We start from the raw sequence: 12,212 nt of genomic DNA, 5'->3' as shown, positions 1-12,212 counted from the left end.
TTACCAAAGTAGTAAATTTCAAAGGACAACATACATCCCCTTTTTGTGTGCCTCTCAGTCCTAGCACAAAGCATCCAGAGATACCAATAGAAGATAATATTTGTCACCCAAGGTTGAAATATACTCTACGAGCTTTTCTTGCAGATGTTTCATTACCCAACTGCTAACATCTTGAATTCTAGAAGGGAGCAGGATTTGTTCTCTTGTTTCTAGTCTCTCGGGAATAGGGCAGCATACAAATTGAATTGAATAAACATTCATTCTATACAGTGGGTAACGTCTAGCACCGATGATGCTACTGTGCTGGGTAATGAAAGATATGCAAGAAAATAACCAAGATCACAGAGCATCAATGACTCCATATCCAAAGATAGCCACATGTGATTCCACAGCATTTTTACTGGGGTAAACAGGAGGGCACCTGTATTTTAATGAAAAGAAGGAATAGGGGTGACATGATGGCAGTGTTCCAATATCTAAGGAACCTGCACTAAGAAGAGGGGTGGGGTCAACCTATTCGCCTAAGCACCTAAAGGCAGAACAAGAAGCAATAGATGGAAATTAATCAAGGAGAGTGTTAGGCTTGTCCCAGCTTGGGCATTGTCTGCTACAATGTCCTACCTGTCAATGACTACTTCAGCTTCAACCACAATAATACACGGGCAAACAATAGATACAAACTCAAAGTAAACTGCTCAAAACTCGATTACAGAAAATATGACGATTTACTCCCTACTCGGCCGAACCAGTCCGAACTGGTAAGAAACTACCTCTGGGCTCTCCCCAGCAAAATGTAATGTGTTCTAACAGACCATTTCATTGACCTAGTGATTTTTCAATTCATTACACATATAAAGAAAAAAAAATGTGAACCCAATATAATCCTGAATAGCCTATCCACTTGAACTTATTTAAGATTGATGAAAGAAGCAGAACCTAACAAATAATTTATCCCACATGGAGGTGTAAAAAGAGTTGATACCTCATCAAGGTTCCTATCCCTCAAGATGAGACTTGTTTGGAAGATGTTGGAAAAAAATACACTATTCGGAAAGGAAGCTCTGATGGCAATTCTCAGTATCCTTTATTTCTGCCAAAAGCTAGGTTGTTTTCCAAAGGCTGATTGGTTCCAGATCTTTTCTAACTGGCTCTGGTTTCCCTTGCTGGATTGGATCTTCTGGGCAATCATCCAATTTTGAATCATCAGGGAACCTTACTTACTAGCTAAGATTGGCATCCAACATAGGAAATGTGGCTTCCTTTGGCTTTTTGCTATAGCTTGCTTACGTTCTTCGAGTTCCAAGTCTTGTCTCTTTCTTTCTTCACATTACTTTTACCACAAGATTACAACACAGGAAAGTATTCTGACCTAGGCTTCCCCAGCAGCATGAAGCCAAGTCCTCGTCCCGATAAACCCCTTTAATTTAATTTACAGTGAATTCCTCTCCAGAAAAGTCCAGGCCCACAGTCTTTCAAGATAGCTCACAATTACCAACCTTTATCAGGCTTGGAGAGGGGCCAGGCCAATCTCTTTCAGACACCGCACTACTTGGCAAGAATGCAGGAATAAACTAATTGTCTCCTGCAAACACTCCTCCCCTTTCGCTCTTCTTTTATTCCTCATGGGAGCGGACATTCATTGTCCACCTGTGCTTTATTCCCAAGTTGACCCTTGTTCCTTAGCTGTTCCCGTCATCTGGCAACTCTGTGGTCATTGGGCCAGCATGACTAAATGCCAAAGGCGCACTGAGCACTGTTACATTCCCACTAAAGGGGGTCCCTATTTTTCTACTTGCATATTTACATGCTTTGGAACTGCTAGATTGGCAGAAGCTGGGACAAGTAACGGGAGCTCACTCCATTACAAGGCTCTAAGGATTCGAACTACCAAACTGCTGACCTTCTGATCGACATGCCCAGTGTCTTAGCCACTGAGCCACCTCGTCCCTTTTGACATGCTTATAATTTTTACATTTTTAAAAATATAACAGCTGTGTTTCCTTCATTCATGAAAACCTCATCCATCCACTTCTCCAGTAGATATAATCCATGTGGTATAATCCTTGATAAGAATGCTAACTCCTTGTCTTTTTTGTAGATTGCCCAGAAGCAAACAGTGAACCATTAAAGATACATGTTTCTGAACTGGGTGGCTGATCTACTGATCTGGGTAAGACTTTCTTGTGTGTTGATATGTTTTCTACAATCTCTTGCTCTACTTTATACCTGTGTAAAGTGAACTTGGTAAACATCTGCTAATGGGGCCTAATGACCTTAACCAGTTATGGAGGCTACACCCGAAGGAGAGTTGGTCATCAGATAAAAGTTCTATTTCATAAAGAAAGGCCCTTTCTCATAATTCATCTTTCATTAGTTGCTGAGACTTCATCATTTTGGGAAGAACATTGCTTCCTGTTCAGTGACTACAACCATGCCACTGTGGCATTTCTCTTAATCAATACCTGTTTCTGGTGGAAGGAATAGTATCTCTAATTAGTCAAACTTTTGAGCCCCAAAAAGCCTCCGACTATTTTATTTTATTGGCATTGCATTTCTAAAATTAGCTGACACTCAAAAGAATCAAGGGGCCTTAATCTGAGATATAAATACTCTTTTCTCCAGAAGAGACACTGACTTATTAAGGACAATTCAGGAATACCACAGCCCTTGAACAACAAGCACCAAATGCAACATTTTAGTTAAAAGATCAAAAAAGACTATTAATTAAAGAGCTATAAGCCCCTTCAATATCTTCTACTCTTTTGCTCTTGACATGCCAGGCATGCAGCTTCTGAATTTAATTCCTGCAGTTCCATTTTAGTTCCAAAACATCATCACATATCAGTTCTTCAAAATGATTTAACAGGACACTAGAATTAATGGTTTTCTGTTGACATGATCCTGACTAAATGAAGCAAATCCATTCTAGCTTAAGTGGTTACTGTGGAAACAGTGTCACTAAATAGGCCAAAAATGCAATGTGTAAAAGGTAACAAATATAATGGCATGTTTATACAGTGCACTCATGTGCCCATAGACTTCTCAGAGATTATTAGCAGTTTTGTTAAGGTGTGAGAATGCATCTTTTACCATGTATGCTTTTGTTAATTTTATTTGTAAATTATTGGTAGTTATTGCAGTTCTGATGTTTTAATTATCTTTAAATTTATCATTACGTTATTATTAAGATAATAATCAACAAGAGTGTGTCATGTATAGAAGATCATCAATAGACAGCTAGCTTGAAAAACTGAATTTATGAAACTTAGTATCAGATGGATCCATGCTTCATTGAAGGTAAAGAGTTGGGACAGATGGACATGAGAGACAGATGGTGGAAGGGAGGGAGTGATGGTTGTTGGAATTGAGTGATAGGAGAGACTGATTCTTACCTTACCTTCTTGTCGATTCAGAAATTTAAGAACCTTGACTTAATGGTCTTTTTTTAAGGACATCATAGAAAATATTCTATGGGGAAAAACAGCAAGCTTAAGATGATCTGACATGCCATGTTATTTAAGGCTTCCTTATTAAATACTTTGAATTGATACTTTTGGTCCAGTTCTAGTTGTATGGACAGGAACTGTGTATGTCTAGTTTAATGAAAAGAAGGACTAGGGGAGATATGATAGCAGTGTTCTGATATCTCAGAGGCTGCCACAAAGGAGAGGGAGCCAAGCTATTCTCCAAAGCACCTGAGGGTAGAACAAGAAGCAATGGGTAGAAACTAATCAAAGAGAGAAGCAACTTAGAACTAAAGTGAAATTTCATGACAGTTAGACTAATTAATCAATGGAAGAACTTGCCTCCAGAAGTTATGAATGCTCCAACACTAGAAGTTTTTAAGAAGATGTTGGATAACCATTTGTCTGATGAATTGTAGGGTTTCCTGCCTAAGCAGGGGGTTGGACTAGAAAATCTTCAAGGTCCCTCCAACTCTGCTATTTTATGTTATATGACATTGAACTCAGCACAGGTTTTATTCCCAAGCAAGTAAGTACAACACTGCAACTCTGAACTATTTTAGGAAATAATTATATGCCTAGAATAGATTATTAATATGTTAAGAACATATACCCTTGATCTGAAAGTAACAAATCAGTCAGGGGTGGAGATAAATTGCATCCAAGTTAGTTTAGTGAAGCATAACATGTTCATAGAATGTTACTTTATATATGCAATATTATGCCTAATTGCACTGTTCTACATATTTATTTAGAAGTATGATTTTAATAGACTGACAGATGAAATAACCATATTTTTTAAAAACCCTGACTGTTTCCATTTATCACAAATAGTTTTATGCTTCTACAGCTGCAGTTTTATATTTCTGCACTGTTTATTATTTAGTTAAAGGCCAACTGAAGATGATGGGATTTCATTTAAGCAGCCTAATTACATAGAATTGTTCCATAAAATTATATTTTATGCCATAGTTTTTTCCCTTTCCCTTTCTCTTTCCCCTCTCCTCCCCTCCTCTCCTTTCTCCTCTGCTGCCCTGTCCTCTCCTCTCCAGAGGTGGTATTCAACAGGTTTTGACCAGTTCTGGAGAACCAGTAGTGGAAATTTTGAGTAGTTTGGAGAATGGTAAATACCACCTCTGCCCTGCCCCCATCTATTTTCTGCCTCCCAAGTCTCAGCTGATTGGGAGGAAATGGAGATTTACAGTTTTCTTTCCCTGCCATGCCCACCAAGCCACGCCCACGAAGCCATGCCCACAGAACCGGTAGTAAAAAAATTTGAATCTCACCACAGCTCATCACTTCTCCTCCCTTCCCTTCCTTTCCCTTCCCCTCCCCTCTCCTCCCTTTCCCCCCTCTCCTTTCCTTTTGAAGAAAGAATGTTTTGTCATCTGCCCTGCAAAATACAGGCTCTCGTTATGTGTTGCAGAGCATTTTGGGAAAATTTGCTATTTCTTGCAAGCATAGCATATGGGCTTTTAGGTCTTATAAGTGCAGATTGACTGATGCACTGAATGTGTGGAATATATTAATAGATATGTGCAGCATATATAAAAACAGCTATGACAGGAAGCTTTGGTTGATTTCATTTAGAGACAAAAAGATTTAAATTAGCAAAGGAAGGGAAAACCATTCATTTACTCTTTGGTAGGAGGACAAATCACAGTAGCTGGTGATCTAAATCTGATGTAAATTCTAGGAATATAATAGTAATGCAATGCAATGCAATGCAATGCAATGCAATGCAATGCAATACAATACAATACAATACAATACAATAAATATGTCTTAAAAATCCCCAATAAGGCAGTTATTTATATAAGAAAGGAGAATATGGCTGCCTATTGAACTAAAGATCCTTGAGATCAATTTCCATAAGGTCCAGCAATAACAATCATAGCTGGGTTATGCATTTAAATTGCTTTATATATATTTTTTCATAAATGATCCAACAACTTCCATAGTTGGGAGTGAGAAGAACCCTCAGTGTAGGAGACAGTAGCAGGATGCACCACTAACTTCCTGAAATCACCACCTCTACTTTCTCCCATGGGCTCCTTTCCAACAAGATCAATATTGCCAAACTTCCTTCTGAAGGCCAGATGTCCTATAAATATGATTTTGATGGGGTCCTCAGAAAATGACTTACTGTGAGATGGCTTTAGAAAGTTTAGCCTTTATAAGGCTGTGATTGTTGTGATTGCAACTTTTTTAGAATGATGTATAGAAGTCAGGTCAGTGATAAGTTGCTCAAAGTTGTGGAAGTCTTCATCATCATCCAACAAGAGAACTATTTTTGTATGTAATAAAATCCAACGCACGTCGGAACACATGCTTTCCTCTAGATATAAATACGATACAAAAGCATGCCCACCTTTCTACTGAAATTATATTAACATTTTATACGTATGTCTATAAATCAATTAGCCAATGCTAATTTTCTACTGATGAAAGAAATGTCCTTCAGGGGTTCAGCTCCAAGTGGGGAAAAAGACACTGGAGACATGGAGGCTGCTTGGAAAGATGGTTTATTGTTGGACAGGGCCACATGGCTTGAGCTCCTGAACAGAAAAGGTGATCACATGCTTCAATGTTGGTGGAGAAGAAGAGATGGGCTGAGGGAGAGGCTTGCTAGGCTTTTTATAACCTGTTCAGTCCCACCTCTCTGTTTCCTGTTCCTGTGTAAGAAATGTATTCTGATTGGTTGTCAGACTCCCATGGGGCCAAGCAGGGGCTACTCTCTAGGCTGTGTTTTGAATCCAGGTATGGATCAGTTCTCAGATGCCATGTGGTCAGTTGAGTAAAGGGCCAATATTATCATGCCTTTACTCTCATCCCCCCTGGGGCTGCAGTGGAGAAGTCTTTATTATGTAAAAGGGACTAGCCTGGCCTTCTCAATGGCCCATTAACAGTGGGGATGGGCAGGAATCTACAGGCAACTATTCTGTCTTTTAAAACATGTTTCTTTGTTTTCACATCCAGAGAAATATTCTGCCCTTTCAATATTTCCTAGGATATTTCATTTTTCTGGGAGAGGGCTGGATGATAACTTCCCACACTACAAACCATTAAGCCTTTATATCATTGGTCTTCGAGATGCATAAATTATAACCCTAGTTTACAATTGCAAATCTACACCTCAGTTTTATAGAACTCTGTTCAGCAGAATAAATTGGATTGAGTTTCTCATTCCAGATTCTGTCTACTTAGCTTTGGGTTTCAGATGTTCAAATGTGAACAAAAAAAGAGAGAAACCTTTGGAACTAACTCTCTTTCTTTGATAGAAGCCGTCCCTTTCTTTTAAAAAAAATATATGCATGCTGCTGGGAGCTGTACAAATCTCTCTGTGATTTGCCTATTGAATAGAAGCACAGAAGAATATAACAATCCTTCCTTTCTAACCCACAGTAAAGTTAGCACTGTGCTCACAACTTCCCAAGAAACCAGTAATTATTGGATATCAAGGCCCACTTGACAAATGGGCACCAAGATAAAGACTAGAGACCTTCACACCCACAATCTGAATATTCAGTGAGACAGAAAATATTTTGAAATAATCCCTTGTGGCTTAATCTGCATCGTGAGGCAATATTCCAATTGGAGCAACTGTGCTGAATATTCAGATTTCCATCAGTTTAGGTACTTATTGAGAACACACACACACACACACACACACACACACACACACACACACAGAGAGAGAGAGAGAGAGAGAGAGAGAGAGAGAGAGAGAGAGAGAGAGAGAGTGTTATATATTATGATTTGTGTTCTGTCATATTCAAAAGGGCTAGCAACTGCTCTGTGCTCCCTGATTGGTTGGGACACAGAAGAAGCTGTTGCTAGCGTACTCTGATTGGCTATTGCTGCCTATAAATACTCTGGTGACCTTTGGAACCATTTGAATTGCTGTCATCTCTCTTCTGTAACTAATAAAGTACACCTACTGGCTTATCCATGGCTCCTGTGTTCCCTCCCACATCACTATGCAACAACTGGCGACGAGGATGGGATAAGCAATTCCCACAGGGCCTGGATCAAGAAAAAAGCCAGTCACAGCCACCTCTGTTACGCAGAGGTCCAGAGGCTACCCGAGGCTACTGTCCAGCAGCAGCAGTTGTGGCCACCGCAGCGTCTATGCCAACTTGCACTGGTGCCAAGGACGAGCAGTGGACAGCGGAAACCGAGGCCAGCATGCGCCCAGCCAAACCAGTTCCTAGCCAACTGTCTGGGCCCGAGGTCATTGGGTGGTCTGGCCACTCCGCCTGCTTGCAAAGCCAGTCCGCCTCCCTACACATGAGATCAGCCTGCCAATCTCCAGGAGAGCTGCCTCTACTAGCCGTCGCCAAAGCCGAGAGCCGAACTCTGCCTCACCACCGGTCTCCGTTCTTCAAAACCGCACTGCCGGCTCGCCCTCTACGCCCTCGCCCTCACCTACTGCCTCCGCTCCGTTTCGTGGCTTCAAGAGTGACACACCGGTCGAATTGAAGTCATTTAAGCCTCTGCCGGCTTGCAGAACTGCCTTTACAAGTTGTCAAAGCCTTCCGAGCCAAGCCGCAGCTCAAATACACATTCGGCTACATTGTAACAGCCTTCTACCTTCCTGAAACCGTCTTGCTACTTTGTTTCTTACTGCCGGTCTAGCCGGTTTTCATCGATACAGTGTTACGAAACATGCTGAAAATGAATTAAAACAAAAAGAATGTGAGGGGAAATTATTAAAACAAAAATAAATAAATTAACGAAATAAAATGGTGAATATGCACTGGGGGGTAAGGAGAGTGGGGAAACTAAATTAATTGAAAAAGGAGTTGAAACTACTATGCTTCTGGGCGTGTTCTTTTACTGTATTCCTATGCTTCTGGGCGTGTTCTTTTATTGTATTCATTATTTTTGAATTGTTAAAGTTGATAAAAAACTCCCCCCTTCAACTGAGCTGGGGGGAAGGAGTGTTATATATTATGATTTGTGTTCTGTCATATTCAAAAGGGCTAGCAACTGCTCTGTGCTCCCTGATTGGTTGGGACACAGAAGAAGCTGTTGCTAGCGTACTCTGATTGGCTATTGCTGCCTATAAATACTCTGGTGACCGTTGGAACCGTTTGAATTGCTGTCATCTCTCTTCTGTAACTAATAAAGTACACCTACTGGCTTATCCATGGCTCCTGTGTTCCCTCCCACATCAGTATGCAACAGAGAGAAAGAGAGACTACAATATAGAGATATAAATATAAAATTGAAGAGGCAATTCAAAGAAATCTTAGTCATACATACACAATATCTCAGAAATCAAGATAGTAGTTAGAATCATGAGATTAACCTCTACATGTTTCTCCTGCATAGTGCTTAATTTGTGAAGGGCTAGTAATTGGAATTTGGAAGGGCCAACTGTTAAGAGTAGATGGTCAGCTATTTAGTTTCTTTGCCAAATATTTTCTGTACCTAACAAAACATAACCTCTTAGGAATCGAGATCGCACTATTAAATTAAATCCAGGTCCAACCTTCAGTCTTAGAATAATATAATCTCTGTATACAAGACAAGTAGGAACAATTGAAGTTTTCCACTAAAAATATTATTATAATTTTCTGTGGTTTATTTTTTTTTAGTTGATCAAAATATAAAATACAAAGAAAATAAAAATAATGGGAAACTAGGGGAGGAAAAAGGAAATGTGTGGCGTATGAAAGGAAAAAGGCATTAACTTCCGACTCTTTTATAGCACAGAATATAATGACATTACAGCCTCAACTTTTTACTTTTACACAATAATATATGCTAGCCATTTCTATAACAACAATTCTAACTAATCAACAAAACCAGAATCAAAGTTTCATTTTTTCCATCACAAGCATAAAATCTAGAAGCAGTTTCCAAAAAAAACTATTATGATAATTCTTTGTAGGATGGATGTTGTAGGTGGTCTACAGCAGTGGTCCCCAACCCCCGGTCCGCGGACCGGTGCCGGGCCGTGGAGTACCTGGCACCGGGCCGCGCAGCGGCCGGGGGCCATGATCGCTGCAGCAGCCGGGGGCCATATTTGCAACTTTGTAGTCGTGGCGCAGCTCTGCCCCCCCTCCTGGAGTGTCACCTGCCTCCTGCCCCTCCCCCCCGCCGCTCCGCCGCAGCGCTTTTTGTGTCAGGCCGGCGGGGCTCTCGGGGGCCCTTCGGCCGCAGCCCGCCTTCTCCCCCTCTTCCCTTCATGGAGCGCGGCGCGGAGGCCCACCCCCTCGGAAGCAGCCGGCCTCCGCCGCGCCAGCCGCCCGCCCGCCCGAAGTAGGACACAGGGCCATCTTTTTCCCCCGCCGAACTGCAGCGAGGAAAAAGGGCTGCCCGAGCGAGCGGATCGCGGGGTCGGTTCCCCCTCCCTTCCCCCGACGGCCAAGGAGGAGGAGGCGGGGCGGCCTCGTGGGCTGTCGGCCTTGGCGTGAAGGAAGCCCCTCTCGCCCTGCGGAACGCGCGCCCAGGATGGCCGCCTTCCCACCCGCCGGTCCGGAAGGCCGAGGGAGGCTCGTCTGACTGGTTCGCGGCGATAAAAAGGTTGGGGACCACTGGTCTACAGCTTACGTGGGTTAATCGTCCCCTGTTCTTTGCTATGTCTTTCAGTGTGTTCATATTTCGTTAATATGAGTTTCCTGTTTTAGACAGCATTCTAAATATTGTAGATTAAGTGTACTTGAGTTGTATTTCTTTTTACCAAAACAAAACATATAAACAAAATTGAGCTTCCGACACTTAAAAACAAAGCAATTTTGCTAATTTTATACAGTATTTTATACAGAATCATATATAGTATAATCAACTGAAGAAGTAGATGAAATCTATAAAATGTTATATGGTTAGGCAACTAGATATCCTTTAAGGTATCAGAAGCTTAATTATACTTTGATATTACATTTACTGAAGACTTAATTTTTAGAAATATTTATCTTTATAAACAATTAAAAAATCCTTAAACTTAAAAAATACCCTCTCTAAAAAAGAATAGATGTGATATTGAGTTTTTTGAATGGCTCCACAATATCACAACATCTAACACACTAAATGAGGAACCTCAAGTACAAAAAGTGTATTAGTGTTATTGAATATATTAATATACTGATTTACGTGGTTCATATTTACATAACTTTTTATAGTATTCCACAGGGACGAATATGCATTCTTAACTCAGTCTGCCATTACTGCCTTATAGGAATATGGCTACCCTCTACTGCTAAGTGGAGTGTAGCTGAGCTGAGCTACCAGTTTGGCGTAGTGGTTAACAGAACAGAATGTAGATGTCAGCCCTGGAAACCATCTTTTTCATTAGAGCTTCTGAGCTTCCACCTTTAGTGCCTGGGAAAATGAGAGTGGGGATTGCAAGGAGTGGAGTATTAGTCATAACAACATTCCTTTCTCTGGGAGTTAAGGGCATTCAGCTTGCACCTGGATGGGAGTGACTGGGGGTTGTCTCCAGTTGGGATTGTGAATTGATTGGACTATGTGATGGACTTCTGGGTCCAGGGGATGGATCATTGACTTTAGTTGGGGTGGGGAAAACCCAGAATTTTCAGATTCAGGTTTACCTAGATATAGAGGTTTAGAGGTTTATTAACATTTATAGGCCGCCCTTTTCCCTGAGGGGACTCAGGGCGGCTTACATAAAATCAAGGGAAGGATATACAAACAGTAACGCAGAAAAACATAGAATAAAATAATGAGCAACATTCATTCATCATTCGGGAGGGGCAATTATCTTTGTCCCCAGGCCTGACGGGCTAGCCAGTTCTTAAGGGCTATGCGGAAGGCCTGGACGGTGGTGAGAGTACGAATCTCCACGGGGAGATCGTTCCAAAGGGTCGGAGCTACTACTGAGAAGGCTCTCCTCCTTGTAATTGCCAGCTGGCACTGGCTGGCAGATGGAACTTGGAGGAGGCCCAATCTATGAGATCTAATTGGTCGCAGGGAGGTAATTGGCAGAAGGCGGTCTCTCAAGTAATATGCCAATATGACATCTCTAATAAAACATGGAACTTTGAGGGACCTCAAGTCTTTCATTGGGGGGTGTTGCTTGGAACCCTGACAATAGAATAAGTTGTTGGACTGCATCTTGGAGGTCTTGTAGTCGAACCCTTTGCTCAAGTAGGAAAACCTATATCACTCCAGACAAATGGCTGTCCAATCTCTTCTTTAAAACCTCCACCGATGGATCACCCACAACTTCTGGAGGCAAACCATTCCACTGATTAATTGTTGTCACTGACAGGAAATTTTCCTTAATTCTAAGTTGCATCTCTCTTTGTTAAGCTTCCATCCTTTATTTCCTGTCTTGCCATCAGATGCTTTAGACAATAGTGTGACCCCCCCACCTCTTTATGACATCCTCACAAATATTGGAAGACTTTTATCATGTAGCTTTATCATGTTACCTTTTCTCTTTCTTAGACTAGACATTCCCAGTTCCCACAACCGTTCATTGTACCATTTAGCCTCCTAAGGTGGCACAGTGGTTAAATGCAGCACTGCAGGCTGACTGCTAGATCAGCAGTTCAGTGGTTCAAATCTCACTGGCTCAGGGTTGACTCAGCCTTCCATCCTTCCGAGGTGGGTAAAATGAGGACCCAGATTGTTGTTGGGGGCAATATGCTGACTCTGTAAACCGCTTAGAGAGGGCTGAAAGCCCTATGAAGCGGTATATAAAAATCTGCTATTGCTATTGCTATTGCTATCTTTGTCATCTTTGTTACTCTACTCTGCATTATTTCTCATGTCTCA

Source organism: Thamnophis elegans, chromosome 8 (assembly GCF_009769535.1).
Source record: "Thamnophis elegans isolate rThaEle1 chromosome 8, rThaEle1.pri, whole genome shotgun sequence".
In the NCBI taxonomy this organism is placed as follows: domain Eukaryota; kingdom Metazoa; phylum Chordata; class Lepidosauria; order Squamata; family Colubridae; genus Thamnophis; species Thamnophis elegans.
The sequence above is the reverse complement of the archived record's forward strand: the minus strand, read 5'-3'. Positions refer to the sequence as shown.